Here is a 27,143-nt window from a genome sequence, read left to right on the forward strand (position 1 = left end):
GCCCTTTGGCCAGCTTGTAATTGAAAAAGTGTAAAATCACAACGTCTCTTAAGAATGTCAGCAGAATTGTCTTCTGTGAAATACATTTCTTGAAAAATTACTGTTTTATATATCCTATTTTTTTCATAATTGAGTTCCACGAGCAAATTCCAGAAATAGTATTAGGAGTAAAAAAAAAAAAAATTCTATTTTTCTTGTTCCATAATCATGCATAATTTTATAATCCACTTCTCCTAATCTACTTTATAAAATAAAAAGGCCCAAATGGTATGAAAACTTTCTTAATAGTGGAATTGTTTTAACCATGTTGTTATTTTCTGTATTTCATTCCTACTATTTTGCAAGCTCTATCATATTGCTTTGGAAAGTGCAGCGGCCCAATAGTGCTAGATGACAGTACTACAAGTACCATCTCACTACTTATGTATATAAAAGCATCCTGATATTGGCAATCCTCAATTATTTTCCTGATTTGTTTTCCTTGTAGCAGCTGTCCACTCATATAATGTTTTATAAAACAATCTACCTCAGCTATAAAATCCCTTTGTTGGTTGGTTATTGTCAGCAGAAACCATAAGCATATTTATGAAATTAAGATGTTCTCCATTCATGTGTGTCAGATTAGATTCCACTGAATTGCATTCCCCATTTTACTACCTATTCCTTCAGTGTGGATATTTTTTTCTGAAGCTCTTCCTTGACCATACCGGTTTAGCCACTCTACACAATTCAGTTTCCTCAGCAAACCTAATCTCTTCATTTTTTTATTATTATAAAAATAATAAGTATGAGCCTAACTAATTTCTCAGGAAAATTACTTTTTTCATATCTTAACTGGAAGATCTCTGATTTTTTCCCCCTTGGTCCTTGTTTTTATTAATATGTGACCAATCTAGTAGAGAGTCCTCAGAAATATTCATTTCTTGGAGCATAAAGTAATAAACACACTATACAAATAGCTGCTAAAAAATAGAAGGCTCCTGTCATTGGGTGAGTTAGTAAATGGAGTTATATATAGATGGTCAATTTGACCATAATATGATCTGTCTATGCAAAGGTTATGGATCTTATTTGCCATCTTTACATCAAAATGCTGTAGGGAATCAAAACTTGCAGAATGTATTTCTAAAAATAATTAAGAAAAATAAGTCATGAAGCCTTGAAACTGAAGTCCCTGATTGTGAAGGTGAAAACCAAGAGTCTCCACTTTAACTTTTCCTGAAATATTGCATGTTAAGTGCAAGGTCAGCTGGAGACAAAGCTGAGGATCACATATAAGGGTGAAATGGCAATATAGAGTACTCAAGTTCAGTTTTCATAGGCACAGGGGTACATTTTAAAGTGGGAATTGGTTGCCCTTGAATTGTAACAGAATAAGACTCCATGTGCTTAACATCAAATATGGCAGAGAGTGTTTAAACAGATGCCTTTAAAAAATCTGACAGGAGCTGGGAAGGATCAAGTTGAATCATCTCTATGGATGTAGAAGTATATGTTTCTAATTGGCCAGTGGGGACAGGCTAAAAATAGGCGTCGAGCATATGCTAGCCATTTAAAGAAGCCAGAGGGGCATGGGGAGTTGGAGAGAGAGAGAACATGCCAAACACATTTGGAGAAGGACACTTTCAGTGTTGTTTCTATGCTAATGTTAAAAGTTTCCAAAGCAAAATGGCTGAACTAGAATACATAGTTTTAGTGGGAAACACCAGTGTGGTGGAAGAGTGTGAAGAAAATCTGGTGCCATGGAGATGGTTCAGTGAGATACAGTCAAATATTTGTAGACATTCTATGAAAAGGATGCCAGAATTCAGTCTGCAATAAATTGCACTGAAACAAGATATAAAACATGATTTTCAACTGTTCACATTTTCCAGATTGAACAAATATTTGTAGAATGGCTATTGGTGACGAAAGTTATCCATCCCATGGCATGGAATTATTTTACATGTATTTTTGAACTCAAAACATGTCAACAGAAAAAGAGTAATTGTAAATATACTTTAAAAATATTCAATGTTGTTAGCTGAAGGAGGAGAAAGGCGGGAAGGATGAAGGAACAGAGAGGGAGAGAGAAGGGGAAGGAGGGAGGAGGGAAGAAGGAAGGAAGGAAGGAAGGAAGGAAGGAAGGAAGGAAGGAAGGAAGGAAGGAAGGAAGGAAGGAAGCTTCCCATAAGGAAACTCAATGGGAAAGGTGATAAGAAGTCAAAAAACTCTCAACTTGCACTGATTTTTGCCTACCCATAGTCATTCTGCTTCTCTATTTTGGTAAGGAAATATCTCTGAAATGATGACCTAATGGATCAGGAGTTGTCTATTCTTTATTAAAGTCGTAACAACCCTCACCCTCTAGCTATTTCTTCTGCAATCAGAAACAAGTTCTACAGTATTTTGTAGTAGTTACTACTCTGTAGACAACATACATTTTATTTGATGCTGCATTACTCTCATTGCATGAGTAATTTTCTGTCAGGTTTCATAATAACTTGGTTAAAGTTATTGGGACAGATCTGTGTTAGCTCAGGTACCTTGGTAAATCGTATGTTGAAGGAAAATAAAATAAAATTCCATTCCGTTTTTCCTATTTATTTATTTTTATTGCACCCTTATTGTAAGATGTCAGAACACAGATATTTTTACCATGTTTTATTCTATTCAAAAAGGTCAGATTAAGATAGTATTTGAAATTTGAATGGGGCTTTCTCCTACTATCTCTATGAATTTAGCCTAAGTCTTTCACAGTTTTACTGAGGCTTGGAAAGTCTTGAAGACTCCTCTTTTTTACTTTTTGCATTTTCAGTCAGGGAAGGAGGGATAGCGATATGAACTTTATTCTATAACTATAAATGCAAAATGTTGCACTGAAATGAAACAGCTCCTAAAGTCCAGTTACCCAATCTCTCTAACTTGCATCTGTTTCTTTCTGATTATTTCTTAATACAATGTAAAGCATACTTTTCCAAGAGAAATAAGAAGCAATTGGATGTATTTTAATCTCCTTTGCTTAATGAGTTATAGTTTATTTATCAACAGAAGATCAGATTTTAAACTGATCATGATATCACTTGATACTAAATGGTTCCAGCTGAAAGGTACAGTAAGAAAAAAAAATCACTCCCAAGATCATCATGCTGTACAACAGTTCCTATTCAAACATGAGCCTGTGAGAGGTGAGAGCTTTTCCATCTCAGCCAAATATTTTGTATCTGCAGTGTAAACATAAACACAGAGATGAAGATTTTGCTATTTTAAACACCAGAGACCTTGAAAATGGTCACCTCCAATGTTCTCCCAAGACTGCCAGTATTTTAGCATTTGCATTCAAGCAGTATGGCTAGTCCACCTGGAATTCTTATATCAATAAGTATTTCTTTGGTCGCTTTCTGGAAGAGTGTATATACAGTCCCCTGGATCTGTTTTCCTATTTCAGGGAAATGTTATCAATTTAGAGATAATTTTTCATATATATAAATGTATCCAGATTTATAAACATGGATATATTTATGTATACATTTATAGGTTTCTCATATCAAGGGAATGAACTTTTTATTGGCTATGTGGGAGAAAACAATTTTTTTAGATAAACTAAATTCCAGTGCATCATAGCTGATTGCATTTCCCTTTTATTCAATTTTAGGATATTGAAGTTTATAACCCATGAAGTTCCCATGGCACAGAGAAGAGACTTTGAGCTTTGGAGCAGCTACACATTTCCCCCCACTAAACCTGATACAGTAGCTGGTCAGTTCCAATTGCTGAGTTTAGCACTAGGGAGTTGTTTAGTTGAAAGCCAAGTTAAGCAGACAGAGGATAACCGAATTGAAAAATTGAATTTAATATGGTAAGTATTATCCAGCAGTTTATATAATATTAAAGGTCCCAAGGGTTATATGTAATAACTGTATTGTTGTCTATTTTAATAGATTGGTATGAACTAGAAATGATTAAAAGACAGTTAGTAACATAAGGCTTCATCAGGGAGTAAAAAAATAGAGGCTCCAAGAAAACACTGCAAGATGATACAGTTATTCAGAATATGAAATAAAACTCCAGTTCCTGTTTTCTTGTGGAAAAGAAGAAGGATTAAATGACCTAATAGATTAGGTATTCAATAGCTATAATAACTAAAATGAACTTTGGCAGAAGATAGATATGACTTTTGGCTAAAGCTTTTCAATAGAATTAAAAAATGTTTGCCTCCCAGTTGCTTAATATTTGTAACATCAACATTATTTCTTCCCTGGCTCCAAACTACCCTGCTAAGATATAGATTTTAATGTAGAAGAATTGCATACTCCATATTATTAAAATACACAGCATCAATTTTACATAATTTAGAATTAAACAATGGACAGTTTAATGTAAGAAACAAAACTTGAAATCTAAAAAACACAGAACAACTTTGAAATATATTTAAATTCATGCAGCAATATTTCTATACTCAGTCTTAAACCATGGAATTAAATGTTTAAGAACAAAAAATAAATTAAAAATCCATTACATTCTAATTATATATTTTAATTGTCTAAAATACCACTACTTCTATTATTAATGATGTTAATTCATGTTAAATTATGTTAAATACTGTTATGTTAATTGCATAATATAATGCTGAATTTTGTTTTAAATGTTTATCCTGAAGTATTTTTATGTGCTTTGGATCATGTTGGAGTTACTACACATGGCACTTTCAATTAGCTATATTATTTCTGAAAAAATTGTCTTGCTCACAAAGATTTAAAAAAGAAAAAAGCAATCCAACAATACCAAAGGAGACTTTTCTTTCTTTTTTCAGAATCTCATTATAGGAATGAATATTGGGAAATATGTAACTGAAGAAGAAGGGTAAAGTATGTGTTGACCTCAATACATAACAGGACTCCATGTTATCTCCATGTTATCTCCATGTATATAAACTTATATTTATCTTTGCATCTATGAATATAAAATTACAGCTTAACTCTTAAGTGAAAAAAAAATATCCAATGTGTTCACATATTAAAATTAAAACGTTAAGACGATGTTCAATAGTACTTAGTTTGCAACTTAGTTCTTCCTGGATGAGCAACTGTTTCTGTTAAATCCACATTTCACATTTATGACTTTCTTTTCCCTAAGAGAAACATGTTTAGGGAATGTCTTTATGGTCTGTTTAAAGCCCACAAAACATTTTCCATTGGCTGACTAAATAGTACTCTCTTTTTTTCTTTTAGGTTCATAACTCTGACAGAAATGTTGTTCGCCTCTATCTTGGTATCCATAAGCACAACACACACTTAATGAAGAAACAGAAGTTATATCTGGATTTGCTTGAAGTTACCCTTAAGGTGCTCTTTTATTAGAATCTGAATATCAGGCTGCAAACAAAAAGGACTGTAAAAAATGTCTGGGAGGGAGTGTAATGTGAATGACAATAAAACTGGAGCAAGACTGTAGGCTAAACAGTTTTGTCATCATGACAGAACAGGAGTTATATGCTGGATCAGAACAAAGCTCTTCTCTCAGAGAGGCCAGTCAGATGCCTGTGGAAAGCTAGGCACAGCCATAAGAGCGATGAAATGTTGTCATGAGGAGTCTGTGAGGTGTGTTCATTAAGCCAGTTATGAATCTCTGTATCAGTTCTGTACTTTTACCATTTGAATAATGAGGAAAGCAAAAGAGTCTTATTTATGAATAGTTTATTGAAGTCAGGATATACTATATGACATTTCACCAATATATTAACCTTGTTCTTTTCAATATTTTACAAAGGTGTATATACTGGTCTGTAGTCTATTTTCCTTCTAGTAGGAACTGTTTGGAACTGCACTTTCAATATCTCATTTCCCTTTCTTCACTGATACTTTTCTTCTTCAGGATTTTAAGACATTGAATTTCGGATACCGTCTGATTTTCATCAGCATCAACTTTTATGAGTGTGTTTATACATAATTATCTCCTGCTCCCATTGATATCAAGAAAAATGTAGTCAAATTTTCTCTGTTGGAGCTTGAAGAATTCTGTATTTGCACTCAAATGTTCCTGAGAACAGAAATATGATCTGAGCAATGATTAATGAAATAGGTTTTAAAACTATAACATAAAGGGCTTTTATTTACAGGAAATGCATTATGGGGTTGGGAAAAGCCTAGAAGCTATAGGACAAAAAACAAAAATATGTGCTCTATGTATGTGTTGATAGGAACAAAGGGAAGTTACCTTATATTAACAGACAAAATCAGGCAAAGACAGTAGACTAAAGAATCAATCCTTAATTCTCTATCTACATTCTGCCTCCTTGTGGTCAGTAGGTCATAATATTTTTAAAAAACAATATATAGTTTTTAAAAGACTACTAAATCAAAGGGAGGATGAGAGAGTAATGATAATTATCCATATAAAGAAATCAAATTTCTGGATATAGAATGATGATTAAAATAAAATGAACATGCCAAAAAAGATTCATATAATTTTGAGATGAAATTAATAGAGTTGTTAAGCTTATTGTTAAATCTAAACCATATAGAAACATAGCATTTCGTTTTCATAATTTTAGAACACATAAAACAACAGTAGACAACAGTCACATGCACTGAATCAATTTCTTAAAAATCAGGAGAATAAATTTATTTCCATTTGTATAAAATTATCTCCTTTGCCATGGTCCAAGCTCAGTGGAACCAAAGCTATTCAAGGAATGACAAATTCCGTATCTTATAAATATAATACAGTACATTAATATCCTTAATTATTCTTCTTCTTTCCAGATGCTATTGACATATGTAATAATATAAACCAAAATGAGATTAGGGTTCAAGTCAAGGCCAGACTGAGTAATTTAAAAAGCATTCTTATTTTTCACATTGCTAGCACAAAAAAATCTGATGGCCAATATTCTTTGACGGATCCAATAAATATGAAACAATATTTTCTTATTTTGATTATAAGAAATATATGTTACATAGATAATGAAGCGATAAAGAACCAGTGTCAATGAATTTGAACTTTGAACATTCCCAATAAGTCATCTTCTGCCAATTTCTTTCTTTTAACAATGACTAGGTCAAGAAGCAGATCACTTGTTCCTTCTTTCACTTCCTGACATGAAATGTTTCCTAGCACTTAAACCCATGCGAAGTTGCTGTATAAAGAGCAGTCATCCAAAGACCCATCATAAAAGAGAGAAGTTACTTGAGGCCAGTCTACTTGCTGGCTCTTTAATTATGGCCACATTGCCATCATCTGCCATCTGCTCATTTGGAGAGAAGTTAGCTTGCCATTTCTTAAGTCAATGCAAGTAAAGCTTCTTCTGGTGCTACTCTGTGCATTGCTGTAGACAATATGATTCTAAGTGATAGTTCTACTAGCTTTGCCTTTGTAATTTTCTGCCAGTCTCCAAGTCTTATTGTTACTGTCACACTATCTTTTGTTTTCAACATTGTTGGACTCCATCTATGACATTCTATTTGTTCATAAGACTTCTGCAACCTTCTTGCTTGTTCTCCAATTTTTGAACAAATCAAAAGGGTGCCTGTAAATGTATTTCAGTTTTATTATTTATTTCAATTCCTATTTGATATTTTAAGAAATATGAATGTGTTAGTTTCTACTTGACTTTGAAAATAACATTGACAGTCCAGGTATCAGATATATGTTATTGTGTTTACCAAGATGATAAAAATCATTCCATCTATATAAAAGTGTGGGCATCTCAAGGTGAGTGAAAATAAAAACCAGAGTGTAGAAGTATAATAAAATCTTTAGCCATTTCCTAAAAATTTTACATTTAGTACTCCAAAAGCAACTGCAGTTGGCTCTAACAAATTCTGGCAATAAAGAAATATTCTTCTGCAATTTAATCTTGACCCACATTTTGGCTTCCAAATAATATTTCATTTTGGGAAAGCCACATCATAAAAGAATAAATTATTTTATTTCACTACATTTTTTTCTCAAGCCTCAGCTTATCACAAGTTTCAGCTTTTCTATTTGGGAAATCATGTGACAGCATGGTAGACTATCCTTTGATGTATCTTTCTGTCACACTGTCATTTCAGTTTTATCCCAAACAATGTAATCACTTTTATTTTTAATTCCATTCACTATGCTTGGAAGTCTCTTATTTCACTCCTTCAGCATTTAAAACATTTCTATCAAAATCACTCTGTATTTTCTCTGTCTTTTTAAATTTTAACCATTCTTTGTTCTTTCTGATTACAACATTTTGCAAATTAACTTCTTCCCTATATTTCTCAACCTTTTAAGCCTGGAGCACCTCTTGAAATATTTTTTAGGCCTTGGGGAATCCCTGCACATTCAAGCTCAAATATAGCATCAGGTTACAAAACTATTATTTTTGTTTCATGGACGTAAGCCTTTATGCAGACAGAACGTTAATAGCATTCTTAAACTAAAAAATAAAGCTTTTTCCTTCCCCCTGTCTCCTTTCACCCTTTATGGTTGGCTTATGTTGCCATTGATGCCCAGGCTAACCCAATCCCAGGTCTTCTGCAGCCCCCTCCCCCCTGAGACAAAGCCCCTTAATCATTGTATCTGGGCAGTATCTGTCTTGCACAAATTACCAGCTGCTGCTTGTCCCTTCTCTCTTCCACATTCCTTGCTCACTCTTCCCTCTTCAGCTCAGTTCCCTCCTTAGCTCATGCATGGTCTGGTGGGCCATTCCAGTGTTGGAGATTGGAGAGTTTTCTCTGGTCCCTGCTTTTTTTAAATAAGTCATGATCTTCCAGAAACTGACATAATGATGTCAAGTTACACATGAAATCTTTCTGCATATTTGAACATGTACTTCATATTTATGTGCTGTTTATTACAGATTCAAAATAAGAAAATGATAAGGATGGTGGCTCAAGTTGACTCAGCCTTCCATCCTTCCAAGGTCAGTAAAATGAGAACCCAGATTGTTGGGGGCAATATTCTGACATTTGTAAACCACTTAGAGTGGGCTGATAAGCACTGTGAAGTGGTATATAAGTCTAAGTGCAATTGCTATTGCCATGGTGCAAAAGATTGGAAAGTTTATAATATCTCTTTAGCAGAAATGTTAACTTTCAAAAGTTTCATGAACCCAATAAATAGAAAGGATTTTCCATTGTTGTTTTTGGTTTTCTTTCATTTTCCCCCACTGTTCTTTGTTCAGAAATTTCCTTAGATATGTTTGAATGCACTGTATATTTGCGATCTTCTCACAGAATTTCAATAACATTTAACTCTGAAGACTGCAGGATATGCTAAATCTTAACATTTCTTTCTTGTAAGTGATTCTTTGTTGATTTAGTGATATGCTTCAAATTATAGTGCTTCAACCTCTTTTCAATCTCAGTTTCTTTAAATAACTTCTGCATCTTTATTCCTTACATCCACTTCCCATTCTAACCCCTGAGAATATTTTATTTATTGTATAATTTACATTGTGCTCTATACAGCTGATTCTGGGTAGCTAACATATCAATACATCATAGTCCTCAGACCAATAAATTCAGAAACAATATAATTAAACCAATATTAAAACTGAAATTTCAATTAAAATGTAAGACTTAAACTTAAAATATTTTTTAAAAAATAAAATGATCCACATTCAATATCCATTAATAGCAGACTTTGCTTTGGATCACATTGATTTAGAAAGTTATATATATATATTTTTATCCAAAATTGATTTCTGGTTCTTCTATTTATCATATTTCAACAATCTCCAATTTACGGAGTTCTACTTATTCACAATCTAAATGACACTAGTCCATACCTTCTGATACATTTGTAATTAAAGCACTTTCTAAGCATATATAATCAGCTACATTCCATGAGATCAAGATTTACTCAGATTGTGGCAGCCAAGTGCTCACCTGAAGGAAAGTGGTTGGATCTATGCCAATGCAGTGAATTTTAAGATGACTCAGCAAAAGACCAAGAGCACATATGCTGAAAGAGGGAACATGCTAGAATGCTCCCATGAAGTGGCTTGTACATGCCTTAGATGTAGAATAACTATATATATATATATGCATAAAGAAAGGCGGGGTATATTTCAGATGCTGCAGTACATGATATTACCTGGTTAACATGGAGTGGAATGGAGGAATGACACAGCCTGCCAAATCCAGAGATTATAATTCTGGGACATGAGGGAAAACTGGAGGAGAAGCCTGGGGTAGTTTATGACAGTGTGGAAAAATCAGGAGGATAGACTGGGGTGTATGGAGTTTCAGACGCTGGACAGTGGCACTTTGGGAGTTAACATCTTTGTTTCTCAGCAATTCAGTCCAAAGAAATATTAGTAATTGCGATAAGGAGGAGAGGAGAAGCTGTAATAAATTACAAGTGGAAAGTGAGGAAATGAGACTTGAGAGGAAGGAAAATTAAGTAGGTTAAGGCTTGAATTCGTATATTACAGTTCCATAGATTATTCTGTGTATGCATAGGAAAACATACTGATTATGTAAATAATAATTTCCTTCATATATATTATTAGATCACACTATTTAATTGGTATAGTGTAGGTATCACAGTGCCTAGAATAAAATCCCTAATTTGTTTAACTACTGGTTGTCTGAGTTGTCTGTATCAGCTCCTATCCTAACGACTTCCCATAGAGTTCTATTATATCTTTTCCTTTTCTGTTAATTTCATAGACACAAATGCCTAGTTTTCTTTCATTCATTCATTTTCTTAATTTATTCATGCTCTTTAAATTGATTCATATTGCATTCCAAGACACAATCTTTAAGTATTTTGATTAAAAACATTAGTAAACTTGGATATTGTAAACAGTCTGCTACTTTCCACTGGAATTTAGTGTCCACAGAAAATAATGTTCCTAAAAGATTAAAAAACAGTGACTAATTTGAGCTCAATAGTTAGCTCTTTTTAGTGAGAGGGTTGCCTTTGCCTATGATCTATCATAGATCCAGATAATATAAAGTGGACAGATTCTAGTTTGAGAAGATGGGTACCAAGTGCCAAAGTCAATATTTACACATAATAAGAACTCCTTGAAATGCTCCTGGAAGTCTACTGACAATCAATGTAACTCTTGAAACTGAGTGTATTCTGCTGAACCAAACTGACCAAGCAAGTAAGTGCAGTCTATGAAGTTGCCTTTTCATGTTCAAGGGAGCCCCATGTAGGGGGAAAAAACCCCTCTGAGACATAATGAAGATATGTGTCACTGTCTTCAGCATCTTCTGATTAGGTACAAGTGTAACTTTCAGATTCATCAAAGTCGCTAAATGCTTTTCTGAAATAGTTTCCACTTACTGTAAGGAGCCTATGAAGTCTATGAAAACTCCCAGATTGTACAATTACCCTTTCATGGGAAGTCCAACTCTGAATAGATGTAATTTCTGTGGAAGGGGTTCTATATCAATTGTATTTCTGTGTATCAGTATTGAATCTCACTCTGCTTTGCCTTTCCAATATCAGGGAGGTTTGTATGGTTTGCACATCTAGAACAGTCAACCTCAGCAACTTCAAGATACATTGTCTAGAGGGCCACAGCGCCACATTTCTATTTTGTAGTATACTAAAGTATCAATTTTCTAGTAACTACCTCTATGTTCCTACTCTATGTAAATAATATGTGAAGTTTGCTGTTAGATATTGGGACTACAGTTTTTATATGTAAGTGATTTCTGGACCAAGTTCATTTCTGAAACATGAATTAAGTCTATTTCAGGGTTTTTGTTAGTTTTTATTTTGGTTTCAGTCATCTCTATATTCTTGTTTTCTAGAATTCTGTCAAGTACATTTATAAAAATAAATCAATATAGAAGCAATTCATGTATATGAAATAAATGATTATTTTCTGTTGGGTTATTCTGAAATAAATAAAGCTGAAATGCACAGTCTCTACAAAAAGGTTCAAGATAACTGAGAAAATTCAATGGATGCCATCATATCTGTCAGAAGTTTATTTCCTTGATATTGGTTCTTTCTGGAAAATACAAAGCAAGCAATACAAAAACTAGAACAATACTATTTTTTTTAGTTTTGTTTATTTTAGTAAGCATATCAGACATTATGACTTAGTTGGAATTTTCAAAATACAATCAATAAAGGCTCACAAAACCATGAGGTCACATGGATTTAGAATTCCTTTCTAATTCAGGTAAGGGGACTTAGACATAGAATAACTTTATTGTCACTTTGAATGTACAGTAATTATGGTTGGCCCCTAACAAGATAATAGAAGAGTAAGGAATGAATTTATCTATATTTGAGAAGAATTAGAATTTACTAAGCTCAGAGCACATAAAGCCACAGTTAGTTCTGATTAAGTAATAACATATTTTAAAACAAACATTCTAAGTCTCAGAATTTCAAGTATACCAAACACTACTGTATGCATGTTACAGGTTCTTCTTTTGTAACTATTCCCAACTAAATTGACCCAGATTCAAAACCACTGGACCCTGACAAGTTATATTCCCTTATATGTCCTGGGAGAAGTTTTTTTTTAAAATCATGATATAAAAGTGAAATGCAATACTTACAAATTTATATGTGAGTGTTTTCTATTGTCTCTACCTTCTATTATATTCTATCTACATGGTACTGAAAGTCTTTTTGTCATGATTTTAACAGGGAAAAATGATACAGCAAAGGGCAACAATTTTGGAACCAAAGTACTTCAAATGGGCTAACTTACAAAAGGTGTCTAAAATCCTGAGAGCTTTAATGTGATGGATATATATGGAACAGAAAATCATAATGGTAACAATGCCACACTGAGCATCTAGAGAGTAAGAAAGAAAAAAAAAACCCCAGCAGTTTCTTCCATGGGGAAAGAATGTTTTGAGACAATGCAAGTGATTTCATCACAGAATTATAATTAGAGTTTGAAGGGGCCATTTCCAATGGTATCTTCCTGAATATATTTGTTATAACTTGAGGAGAATATTATAGTAATATGCCCTAGGGAATGGTGTGCTTTTGTTTTTAAAGTTCTAAAAGACTGGCCATCTGCTCCTTTACAAAATAAGAAGTCCATATCTGCGTGGCAAAGTTTCACATAACCACTAGGCAGCAGCAAAGAAATAGTCTTTGCTGCCATCTAGTAGTTATCCAGCTCAAATGTGGTGCTCTTATTTAAGAAAAATAAAGGAACAAGTGAGAAGATTTCTGTTTTTTTAAAGTAATCAGCTAAGCAGTGATTTTTGATACAATAGTTTTGAAAGAGAAATCAGGCATGAAAATTCACATATGTACATAAAATCAGGAATCTGCTAGCATCTTTTCCATCTAATACATTTTCTTTTTAAAAAAATATGTGCTTGTGAACTTTAACCTATTTCATCAAATGCCAGATCAAAAACAGCTTATACCTTTTACTAATATCTCACTAGTTGTTAGTGAGAAAAAGTGCTACCAGATTCTTTCTGATTTTTTTTCCACTATAGAGTAACAGTTTCTATATTAGAAAATGTACATTATGGTGTATAAGATTTTGAATTATTTGCATGGAAGATTGGTTATGTTTTGTTTTGTTTATCCCATATATGTAGAAGCTCTGAATATATATAGCAAAGAAAAATAATTGCATAATATTACCTTAAAGTTTAATACATTAATTGACAATATAGGCTATTTATTTTTCACTAATCATTGACATTCAGTTTTTCAAATAAAAAATAATAATGTGCCTTTTTAATGAATGAGGCATATGGTTCTTGCATTTACTTAGTTGCCTCTATCTCTCCAGCAGTGTGCTCTCTCTCTCTCTCTCTCTCTCTCTCTCTCTCTCTCTCTCTCTCTCTCTTTCTCTCTCTCACTCTCTCTCTTCTCTCTCTCTGTCATCTATCTATCTAATATATATGTGTATGTCTCTGTGTGTGTCTGTATATGTCTGTGTATTAAGCCAGCCAGACTACCTTCCCACCCCAGTATTTTTATTATATCACAACTTTTCCTATTCTGTAAAAGTATATGGAACATACAAGAACAATAATAACAAAAATATCTATACTCAAGTGACAAATGCATGCTCATACTTTAATATGATTTTGTATAGCTGCTGAAGCCTTTTCTAACTGCTTTGAGAACAGATGCTTGCAAATATCCATCACAAGTCTGAATTACATCCTGGTGATAAGGATAATAATTAAGTTTTCAAAATCCTTTACTCCAGCTAAAAGAAATTCTTACAAACCGAGCAACTGGAATATTAAGCCTACTTGAGATTAATAAAAATGAATAAAGTTCTGCTTATATTGTATCTTGCTCAAAATTATTTTAAAATTCCATCTCTGATTTGCAAAGCTCTTCATTATTCAAACTGAATTTCACATCTTTCCAGTAATGAAGGGAATGGTGGTAAAATCCACAGCACCCCAAATGGCACCCACAAAAGCCCAACATAAAATAAAAATTGCCTGAAATCTCAGGAGTTGTTGAAGATGAGCCTGCCAAATTACTCTTAGAGTTTTTCTTTGCTTGCTTGTTTGTCTTTTGTTGGTGGTTTTACTGCAGCACATTGTATAGAAAGATTGAAGAGGCCCACATTGTGTGCTTCAGTTGTATCTCCAAAGTTTGATCAGTACTGTGCATTCAGAGGTTTATGATGAAATTACATTCAGCTTGCGTCCGCAAATAGTAAACATTTCCTCCCATTTCCAGTATTTCTCCAGACAAGATCACTACCCTGGTTGGTGATAAAAGTTTTAAATCAAACATCAATAATGTTTTCATGTTGATGTAAGTTCACACTAACGCAACCAGTTCGGTTCCATTTTATCTCATTTAATGAGAGTTACACTTTCAACTCAGATAATCTGCCCATCTGATATGCAGTATATTAATCTAACCTCAGGTTAGGTTTTTGCTATTGAGTCCATTTTAGAATATTATCATCTAATAATCCTTTCTGGAGAAATATTAAGTTAAACAAGGGAAAAATAAGAGACTGGATCATTGTGTAGCTTTTAAGCAGTCTTTGAGTAACAAAAACATTTTTATTACCAGGGCAAATGACATATCAGCGTATATTAGGGTCAAAATAAGGATAACGTGAACCACTTTATTGAGATTTTTTTGTTTCACTACAAGGGATTTAATGTTATTACATTTTAATTTTCTGGAAAAACCAAGACAGCTCCTTTATTTCATACATATTACTAATTCTGGGAAACAACAATAAGGAAAGTTTGTGGAGGCCTTTATAAATCCCACTTAGGTTTCTTCTTAAAATAGATATACGATTATTGGAACATTTATTTGGCTTCTTATAAACATGCAGATTTATAAAAGACAGGCAATCCAGTTATAAATGAGGCATGGACAAAGAGAAATGTTTAATAATACAAATTCTATAGTACCAAATAGGCATTGATGGATAGAATTCCAGGGGGAGGGCCTTCTCTGTGGGAGCCCCAGCCCTGTGGAATGAACTTCCCCTGGAAATACGTAAGATCCCCGACCTCCGGGTATTTCGCTGTGCACTGAAGACCCTGTTGTTTCGCCAGGCCGGGCTATCGACATGATAATTTTAAATTGGGTATTTTAAATTTCTGGGGTTTTAAATGGAGCCAAATTTATTTAATAATTTTAAATTTTAAATTGATGTTTGTTTTGTGTTTTTAAATAGGCTGTACACTGCCCTGAGTCCTTCGGGAGAAGGACGGTATAGAAATAAAATTATTATTATTATTATTATTATTATTATTATTATTATTATTATTATTATTATTATTATTATTGAATAGAATTCTATAATCTAATAGGATCATCTAATATCTTAAGGACATTTTTCCTCATTAATAACTCAGTGAAGACTTTTTCCCATCAGTACTGATGGGAATTATCAGTACTGATAATTTGAATTTCAATAATCCTTAAATTTAGGGTTATCTTTTTGGAAATATAGAAAGATTGAAGAGCCCCAAGTGTCCAAATCACAAGAGAGTGCTGTGATATGTGGGTGTACACACACACAAACACACACATAGAATTGCATAATACGCTAATTTTTGTAGCTGTAAACAATAGTTATAATCTATCTGTGTAGCTGTGTACTCTCCAAAATTGTTTTGATTCTTAATTTTCTTTTGCTCACCTCTACCTCTCTATCAATAGATGGATGGATAGATGGAAATGTCTCTTAATATTTCCCCACTATATTTCCCATCTCTTCCTTAGATAACCATGATAAGCTAAAAGATATGAGCACATAAAACCATAAATAGAAAAGCTTCTAATCCTTTGCTTTGTTTTTTTTAATAAACCCTAACATCTGTAATTAATTACAAAAGTATCTGCTGAAGATGAAACTTTAATTTCAGCCATTAATTCCTGTACTGAAGTATACCATAATCTTTGCATGATAAAATGAAACGCTGATGTGAAAAATAAATAATCAGGATCAATGTCAAGCCAACTAATCTTTTGGGTCACCTGTTTAAACCACATATCTAAAAAAAATTCATTTGGGATTTCCTGAACCAATCCTTCCTTGTTTTTTTTTTTTTTAATGTATATTTGCAGCCAAAACTTTATAGTGCTTAGCCAAGCCTTTGTTTTCAAAGGGCCTGCTCCATTTCCAGGAGAATACAAAATTTGGAACACAACTTGGAACACTTAAAAGGAATCTTTAAAATTTCATCTTCTGTTCGGCTATGTTATTATTGGAAAATGCAATCGAAATTGGAACTGCATAAAAAATTGGAATGCAATTTCTGCACAAAAACTTTCCTATATAGGAACAAATTTTGAATAAAAATTTTAAAGCAAAACTATTATAGGATATTTTGCTTTAAGAAGTATTGCCTTGCTAGCTTCATAGACTGTGTAAAAATGGCTACTACAGAAAGAGCATAATGATAGGAAAAATGAATACCCAAAAATTAACTTGTGAAAGGCAGCTACTTTGGTCCAGGTATGGATAGAAAAGTAGAGGGAACAACATTTTGTAGCACCACCATAATAACTACATTGTCATACTGGTGAATTCATGGAAACCGAGATATACATATATAGTTCCTGACAAGGGTGATGCTAGTGCAACAATGTTAAGTATTCAGTTTAAAAACTGAATGCTGTGTTAAAAGAGGACTTGTTTTCATAATTCACTATTATTTGTATTTCATATTATTCATTCTGATTAAAAATGATTACATGAAAGAGCAATAAATTAAAATATAATTTCATTTTTTAAATGTATTTTCTCATAAATATTTCCTACTCACATCCAATCTGCCATTCTACTTTTGAATATGTTGTTGCTGCTGCTGCTGCTGCTATCGACGATGTTGATGATAATTACCATCATCATCATAATCATCATCATCATCTGAAGTCAAAGGTGACAAGATTCAGTAACCTTTCCAACAGGGATGTACACTGTATATCACTTATTAAGGCATAGAAATGGAATTTGATACTATTGTACTATATTCTACATTCATGATGTGTCTGTGTGTGTTTTAAATTTTATACAGCCACATACTTATAACGTAGTAAGCATGCCTTACTGTAGCACAGGACTGGATTACAGGTTGATAAACTACTACTTAAGCTTGATGTATTTCTTTTTAAAAAAATCTTTTTTAAAGAGCTCCATTTTCACATCCTATAGATTGTGCTTTTGTCATAAGGAACTGAAATAATAAATTTCTTGCACACATGCTGTACCTCCCAGCCTATTTGGCAGTCCCGTGATAAACACACAACTTTAAGCAAGATATGAAATACATGGGTTTCCTCTAATAGAATTTGTTCAGAAAAATCAGAAGAGCTTGTGTTGACATTTAGAAAGAACATGTGGTGCTGAACTGTTATGTGGTGCATGACATTTTGAGTTTTGAACAAGTGAGAGATCTAGCTTGCTTCCCTCCCCCTCATGAAAAAATATACAATAATTATTTTTTGGTGGGGAAATTCCTTTGATACTGTTATTTATGTTTCACCTGTTGAAATAAATAGCAAGATTTAATGTGATACTGTATATATTTCATATTGTGCTTCTACAATTCTTCCTTCTCAGGGAAAGCAATAGAGTTTGAAAGAATTACTTTTGGTTCCATGTCCACTCTTTGTTCAGTGTAGGAAACCAAAATTAAAGCATTCTTAACAAATGGTTGTTTACTAAATGGAAGTGACCATATCCCAATTAATTGGTTCTGCTACTCATGCGGTTCAGCTCTTACTCTTTGAACATTTGTTTAATATCTAATTGGAATCTGAGTTTTGGTTGGTTTATTTTGTAATTTCATCTCCTGCACTCTGTAATAATAGGGAACATAATTTTTCCTTCATTTGGGTGACATTGTGTTACTTAGTAATTAAGGAATACTGTTTCTCAAGGATAAATATTCCAGGATCCTTCAATTTCTCTTTCTAGCCTTTAGTTTCTATTTCTCTGATCACTGTCATTGTCAACTTTTATTTGAGACAAGAAACTGTTGCCTATGAAAGTTTCCTGATCCACCAATTTTTGAAAATAGAGTGACACTTATGTTTTATTGTCAATTCGCATATTCTCAGGGTTTCTCAAATATAATACATAAATTTGCAACCAGACCATCTATTGTTGTTTTTAGTTATGAAGTTGTGTCTGATCCACTGAAACCCCATGGACAACGTTCCTTCAGCCCTTCCTGTCCTCTACCATCCTCTGGAGTCCATTTAAGCTCATGTCTACTGCTTCAGTGACTCTATCCAGTCACCTCATTCTCTGTGGTCCTGTTCTTCTTTTGCCCTCAATCTTTCCCAGCATTAGGCTCTTCTCCACTGAGTCCTTTCTTCTCATTTGGTGGCCAAAGTATTTGAGTTTCATCTTCAGGATCTGGCCTTCTAAAAAGCAGTCAGGGTTGATCTCCTCTAGCACTGACCGGTTTGATCGCCTTGCAGTCCAAGGGACTTGCAGGAGTTTTCTCCAGCACCATAGTTCAAATGTCTCAATTCTTTGGCACTCAGCCTTTCTTATGGTCCAACTTTCACAGCCATACATTGGAACTGGGAAAACCATAGCCTTGACTTTATACACTTTTGTTGGCAGGATGATGTCTCTGCTTTTTAGTAAGCTATCTAGATTTGCCATAGCTTTCCTCCCCAGGAGCAAGCATCTTTTAATTTCTTGGCTTCAGTCCCTATCTGCGGTGATCTTGGAGCCCAGGAAAATAAAATCTGTCACTACCTTCATTTCTTTCCCATCTATTTGCCAGGAATTGAGAGGGCCGTATGCCATGATCTTAGTTTTCTTAATGTTGAATTTCAAGCCAACTTTTGCACTGTCCTTCTTCATCCGCATCAAGAACATCTATAAGTTCCTTTATTTTTATTATGATGCTCCAATCATATGTGATTTGTTGGTATCTTTCAGTAGTTTAGCAGAAGTAGCTAGAGTATAGGATGAAAGTTGATGAGGGCCTTTGGTTTATGATTTTAGAATCATCATATTCCTCTATCCATTGCATATACTTTTCTCAACACTCAAAAACAAACAAAATGGGTCTACCTGCTCACCAGCCTCTTTATAATTCATACAAAGAGATTTCATTTATCATAAGGCATTCCACATAAACATAGTTTATTTTCTTGAATATAACTTTTCTGAACTTATTCATATGGAAAATTCACTAAAACCTGCTTTGTATTGACAGAAAAACACAAAAATGCACTTTATAAATATGGCCTGGGAAAGATCAGGTACAGATGGCTTCTCTTTTTTTTTCTAGTATCCAGACTGCTAAAAGCTGAATTGAATCTATGGCTGTAGGATCAACACAAGTCTGATATTCCACAACAGAGAGTGAAGCTGAGGAAGAAAAGAGTATTTAAAGAAGTTTAAAGCTTTGACACCCCAAAGAACTTAATGAAGTGACTGTCAAAGAATGTATTATTCTACCAAAGTACCATTTTCCCGCACAGCATTCTTCCTATATGGAGTTGAAGCTGCAATATTGAATAAAAAAGTACCAGAAACACTATAAAAACTATTTGGTTTCCCTAGTGCTTCACAAGACTATGAACTGTTTCATAGCCACTTGTTTCAATTCACTGCTTAAAAGCATTTTTCTGTTTTGATTCACAAACCTGCAAAGGTGGAATTTATTCAAAGCTTTGAATAAAGCTTCCTTGGGTGGAAGAACTCCTTCAAATCTTTGCATAGCCTATACAATTTTGCCTTCAATTCTATCAGGTAAAGGCAAGAGTCAAAGCCTCAGGTTTTTTCATTTGCAATTTTTTTTTTTATTAATTCCCAAAGAAGTGGGGGGGAGAGAACCCACAAGACAGCATGACTGTAGAATAAGATATATGTTTGAAAATATTGTTGGGGTCAGCATTAAGTAAGGAGTACTTAATAGAATATAAAATATAAACGAGAAGCTAATATTTCAGACCTGAATACATTTACGGTATATGTTCCCGGCATCTGAAAATGCATGGAAGTTTAGAATCTCTACTTGATGTTTTAAACACAGGACTGAGAGTAATGTAGTTTTCTTTTGTTCAATGCTTCCTTTTTTGAACTCCTGCCAGAATATGAAGAATGAGCTGATGTAGGCTTACTTTCTCTAATTGTTCACATAGAAGAGATACAGAAGGAAGAATTACAGAAGGAAAATGTTTCAGTTGGACAGAGGGTGAGAACATTTGCTGACCTTATACTATAACATATGCCCTTTTCCTCACCAGAACTTCCAAATGTTAACACATTGATTAAAAGGATGCCAACTTGCAAATATGAATACTCTGAACCAAAAAAAAAGAAAAGAAAACCCCTTACAAAAGCTAAAACAATAATCCAAAACCTGGATGCACAAGCAGTTGTGAAAAAAAAAAGGGAATCCAAGTTGACAATTGGAAACAAAGAAACAAACATAAAATAACAGATATGTCTGATGCACTGTGTAGGATATTCATAACACCAACTAGAACTTCACTACTCACATCAAAAGCTATGGATAAAATCCTGCTGCATTATATAGGTAATAGGATCCAAAAGAAAACCCTACCTTCTACATAAATGTCTTACACATATATATCATATCTGAATATCTATTTGTACATGATTTAAGTTGACATATGTAAAAAATTCTGATTTCAGGCTTAGAATCAACAAACTGGAAAGGTCTTTAAAGTTCCATGGAAGAAAAGGTAAAAGACGTTTTCCTATGCTATTACATTTATGAGTTCACAAATACAGTAATATTTATGTCAAAATCAACAACTGTTTTTTGAAAGGCTACTATTCATACGTAATATAATTATACAATAATTATAATACACTATATAATACACTGTATATAATACAATATAAATACTATACACACACAAACACAACAGTAGTGGCCAAAATTGTGGAAACCTTTTGAGAAATTGTATTTTTGAGGTTTGGTGGATAATAACACCACTTTTTTTGGAGTTTCAAGATAATCATATACCACTACTGGAAGGGCCTGGGAATAGCCCAGACCTTAACCCAATTGAAAATCTATGAAACCGATTAAAGAAACTTGTTAGGCAGAAGCGACCCAGCAATAAAACCCAGTTAATAGAAGCAATCATTCAATCTTGGTTTCACATTATAACAGCTGCAGAACTAAAAGACTTGGTTCATTTCATGGGAAGACATTGTAAGGCCGTAGTTCGTGTTAAAAGTTACCCAACTAAATATTAACTGACATGATAATTTTTGTATATCTCATTTTTTCTACATGTTTCACTTTTATTCTTTATACTGTAACTACTATTCTAATAGAAAATCCTTCATAAAAGTTATTCATTACATTCTTGATTAAATTATTGTTCCATTGATATATAATTCTATGGTACTACTCCCCCCAAAAAGTAGTGTTATTAGCTAGTTTTAGAAAATACACTTTTCACGCTCACATTATTGGTGATGGGTGAATTCATGTGCTGCCCATCTCTGTATATTTTCCTATAGTAGATTTGCCAGATTCTTTTCTAGAAATTATTAATCAGGAATAGGAATTATTCTTACTGTTAAGTATTTCCAATCCAGACGGAAAATACAACAAAACCCTTGCTCTTTCCATTCTGCTCTGCCACTCTGGTATCTGGCTTTGAGTATTTAGAGTCTCTGATGTCAGAGTGAAAGTAGTATTGCTTTGTTTGAAACAACAAGAGTTTAAGGAATATTAAACAGTTCACAAGTTCTGCTTACCTTAGCCACAGTATACACTTGTTTAATTCAGGATAATTTTTATGAAGTGGGCTGTAATCTATGGAAGTCTTGCCATAAAAATTGTGGTGAGACTCTTTTTTCCTTCTTGATATAACTCACAAATTACTCAAGAGTTTAGAAAATTATTCCCTAACTACCACTAATGTTACAATTGTTCTGTATTTAAGCTGATAAAGTAGAGGCTACAATAAAGATGGAAATTTGAGAAGTCAAAAAGAAAAAAAAAATGCTAAGGAAGGGAGCATTATTACTTTAAAAAGGACATAAAATACTCAAGGCCTCTCTCACAACATTCAGTTTTTGCTTTGTATGTCTTCATTCGTAGTTAACTGTATGATATGAGTTGATATTGCCCAGCTTTATAATACCATAGTAATTAATCTGTAATTTTCACAGCTAAAGATCTGATGATAGCATGTTGAATTTTAAGCTTCAGAAATCTCTATGTCCCTTAATGTCAAAGCTTTTGCTTGACTAAGACAGAGATTTCTACTGGCACTAGTAAACACATAACTGCCAGGAAAGTTGGCAGTTCTTCTTCAACTCATGTTTTAATTCAAATAAGGGAAGATTTTGGGGATTTGTAAAAAGAAAAAATTCTCTGACTTCCTCAAATGAATAAATTGCTCTGAAACAAATATAGAGTATGAGTAAAAGATTCAAGTAACTGTGTAATGCTAGTTTTTGAACATCTAAAATATGATTATTTGAATCAGACCATTTGTATATAAAGTCTTATCACTAGAATATTGTACCTTCAAGTCCTACAACTAGAATATTTTTCAACTTTAATGTAATGTAAAGCTAATGATTAGAAGAAGTAGTCCATCTGCTCTACCATTGAGGAAAAAAAACTGATTTATATATGATTATTTAATGCAAAGTATACCTCATTTATTGGCTAGATTCACCACAACATGTGTGAAGCCAGCTGTTGTGAATTGTAAAGTATGATTCATGATTTAGCATTGTGTGAAACCAACCACTCTGATTTATTCAACATGATTTAGCAGATGGAAGACCCCAGCCAATGTTGTACAGATGACCTGAGAATATGTTTAAATCCTATCTATTATGATGAACTGGACTAGGATTGTAATAGTTGCAGTGAGAATAGGAGATGCATGACCAACTGAAGTGAAGCCAAGAAGGAAACAAGTCCTAAACAAATAGTAATGCCCATACAAATTACTTTAGCAAATTACTGTTTTATTGTTTTTATGGCAATAATCTGATTTTTATGTCAAATGACCTGCACTATTAGATGCCATCTGTCAAGATTACCTTTTCAACTACAAGATGTTTGAATGTCAAACACAGTGTGCTACCAGCTACTTGAGGATTTTTTTCACTGAAAGAGACTATTAAAGTGTTTCCACTATTGTGACAATATGAAGTCTAATGCTTGAAAGAAACAGTATATCGTTGTACAAGAGTGCTGAATTGATGCATAACTAATCTATTTCCTGAATGCTAAACAAATATAAACAAATAAGAAACTGATATTTTTTTTTAAAAAAATAAATAAAAGATAAATATTTGGGTATTTATTTTATGTAATTTTGTGTCCCGCTGATGGCTTACAGATTTAAAAAACAGAAACAAAATAATTCAGATACTTTACATCTTATTACAAGCAGTACAGTATGAGTCAAAAGAGACACTGAGCAGCTGAGAGAAAAATAAGCCCAGCTTAAAGCAGAGTTAATTAAACATTTTAGCATTATTGCATAACTACATCAAATGTTTTCACTATATTCTAAGTGAAAATCACATTTTCAACTAGAAATAAAAATGTTTAAAAATATTTCACCTATGTGAGGCAAGTCAGATAGTTAAAATGCTATACTTGTTTTTATTAAATACCATAATTACAGGTGTGAAATTCACTTACCTTCACTACCAGTTTGCAAATGTTAGCGCATGCACCTCCTCCACACATGCACAGAGCCTTCTGAGCATGAACAGAGGGTCAAAAACAGGATGTGATGTCGTCTGGGTGGGTGGGCGGAGCCTCCCGCCACTGGTGCTACCAGTTTGCCCGAGCCAGATAGAACCGGCTGAATTTCCCCACTGCATAATTATAATTGAATTTGTATCCAGTACAATGAGATACAAGATTTTTTTCATTGCATACCTTACTACAGTCCCATACTTCCCCAGAATGTATCTTTGATTTTAAATATAAAATATTCTTGAGGTACAGCAAAGACTTGAAATACAGATTCTTTGATGCTCTCTGAACTCAGAGATGATGTTGCCTACTTTGGGTAGGTACTTTGATTGGGTAATCAAATGTCTGCAGAACAACAACCAAGCTCAGAGGGCACCAAGGACACCTCATTTCAGCTGTGGGCTACAAATATTCTTCTTTATTGAGACTTGAAATACTTTTGCTATGAGCATCATTTTGCATATGTTGTATTAGAAATGCCGACATAATTTTGTCCTTATCAGTCAAAGTATATAACTTGATATGTTTTTTTTTTAAAATCTGTTTCTTAGGACTTAGTCTGACAGAAAAGTGATAAACAATTATTTTCTAAATACAATCCAAATGCATTCAATATATTTCATATTAGTCTGTTTCTTTCTATTAGATACATCTCTCTATTTGTTTATGTGACTAAAGATCATAACTTTTTTCAATACTGAATCATCTCTAACTGGAATGCATAATTTATATGGACAGTTTGAAAATGCCTGCATCTGCTTTCTAAAATGAGGGCTAGCATAAACACTGTCATTTTCATATTTTCCATTAGTGTGAAAGAAACTCCAATAACACAGGGAAATTAATTTTGTATCCTTGAAATTTAACATTATACTGCTAAGTGTTGTAGAAGTGGGATAAATATAAATTTTCAGAAAAAATTAGGGCAAAAGCATCAGATCAATATAAGGTTGGAAATATTCATATTGCAATAGGATATATGAAAAGACATGTGGAATGGTAGTTGATTAAAACCTGAAAATGACTTAGCAAGTAGATATTGCTTCAAAAAGGCAAAGACAATTTAACTGCATCAAGAGCATCTTACATTAGGGACAATAGGCATAGTGTTTTAAGTGTTAAAACAATAAAATATGAAAAGTAACAATAAAATAGAACTTATCTAACCATGTATGTAGGTATGTAGGTATGTAGGTAGATAGGTAGGTATGCATATGGAGAGAGAGAGAGAGAGAGAGAGAGAGAGAGAGAGAGAGAGAGAAAGAGAGAGAGAGAGAGAGGGAGGGAGGGAGGGAGAGGGAGAGAGAGAGAAATTGTTATTATTGTTCTTGTTGTTATTTTGTCCTTGGAGGACTTAACAAAAGTCTTAATGAGGTAGGCCTTGAGCAAGAGAAGTAGAGTTTCTGGGGCTTCCGGTTTGCTGTTTGTCCCCGCCGGACGCTCCCTCGGGATCGTCGAACCCACTGCCTGTAAGAGCCGCCTTTTTCAGCGGAATGGCGGCTCGAAAAAACTCCGTTTCCATTAGGAAACGGAGATAGAGCCGGCTGGGGTGGGTAGAGTCCTCTGCCTAATCCCAAAAGTTTTTTATTTACTTTTGGGAGGGAGCGGAAGAGACTCCCCGTATCCCCAGCCGATGCTCCGGGCTCTGGGAGATCTCTGCTACACGCAGAGCTAGGGGGCAAAAGCAAGCCTGCAAATCTGTTAAATTAATCAAAGAAGATGTGAGCTGGACCTCTGATCCTGAAGCGCAAGTATTCTTCTTATTTTAGAAAAGTTATTGAAGTTGTTTAAGAAGTGAAAGGAAAAAAGATTTTTAAAATGGCGAGTGCTGCTGTGACTGCTGCGGCTTGAAGAGAGGCTGAAGGGGAAAGTCCTTCCGTTTTCTATTACAAAGTAGCGGAGCAAATACTTCTGGCTGTAATTGAAGGCAAAACCTCACTCTCACTCTTGTTTTTTTTTTTCTTTTCTTTTCCTGGGGATCTGATATTGATCTTGGTTGGAAAAAAGCTTTTTTTTTCTTTTCCAGTAAATCTTGTCTGTGTGGAAAAATGGCGCTGAGACTTATAAAGTTAGACAAACAGGCAGTGGGGGGGGGATTCCCCCATTAACAAATTACATCAACAAGTTCTAACTCTCCAGTCTAAGAAACCTCATTTTAATATAATAGAATTTCTTCTTGAGGAGATTGTAAGAAGGGATGAGATTGTGAATCAGCAACTTGAAAAATTTAAGCTGGAAATTAAAGAAATTGGTGAATTGGTGAAATCTAAGTTTGACTTTTTGGATCGAAAGATTTTAAAAACAGCTAATGGTTTAGCAGACTTTGTGATTCAGTTGGATGCAAATACCAAATTATTAGAGTCTAAAATGAAAGAAACTGAGGAGAATTTGGACGACAAGATCCAAAAAATTAAAAAGGATTTGGCAAATATTCAGGATAATAGTTCAGAAGACAAACCTAAAATGGAGGTTGACCAAAAGATTGGTAATGAAGAAAATGTACAACAGAGGATTGAAAGAGAAGTTTTAATGATTCAATATAATTTTACAGAATATGCAATTAGACTGAGAGGTCTGCAGGAAAATGACAGAGATGATTTAAGGAAGATATCTTCTGAAATTCTGGCTGGGATTTTAAAGGTTCAACCTGATGAAGTGTTTTGCAGGATTGACAGAATTTATAGAATAAACTCCTGGTTGGCAAAACAAAAGCAACTGCCTAGAGATGTGGTGATTTATTTTACTGATAAAGGAATAAGAAATGATATTGTGCAGAATTCTTTTAGTTCTACTTTGCAATTTCGTGGAAGAAAGATTTGGATTTTTAAGGAGCTCCCGCCCAAGATGTTAATGGAGAGGAAGAAATTTGGTTTTCTAGTGTCTGAGTTAAAAAAAAGAAATATCCTATTTAGGTGGGATGTGCCAGTTGGTTTAATATTCAGACACCAAGGAGTAAGATACCAACTGAACACTGTTGAAAAAGCGGAAGAATTTTATCAAAAAATCTTAAAAAAGAATTTAACATCTTTAGGCATAATACAGGACAAACAA

This window comes from Pantherophis guttatus, chromosome 6 (assembly GCF_059756535.1).
Source record: "Pantherophis guttatus breed Tessera chromosome 6, ASM5975653v1, whole genome shotgun sequence".
NCBI classification, from domain to species: Eukaryota; Metazoa; Chordata; class Lepidosauria; order Squamata; family Colubridae; genus Pantherophis; species Pantherophis guttatus.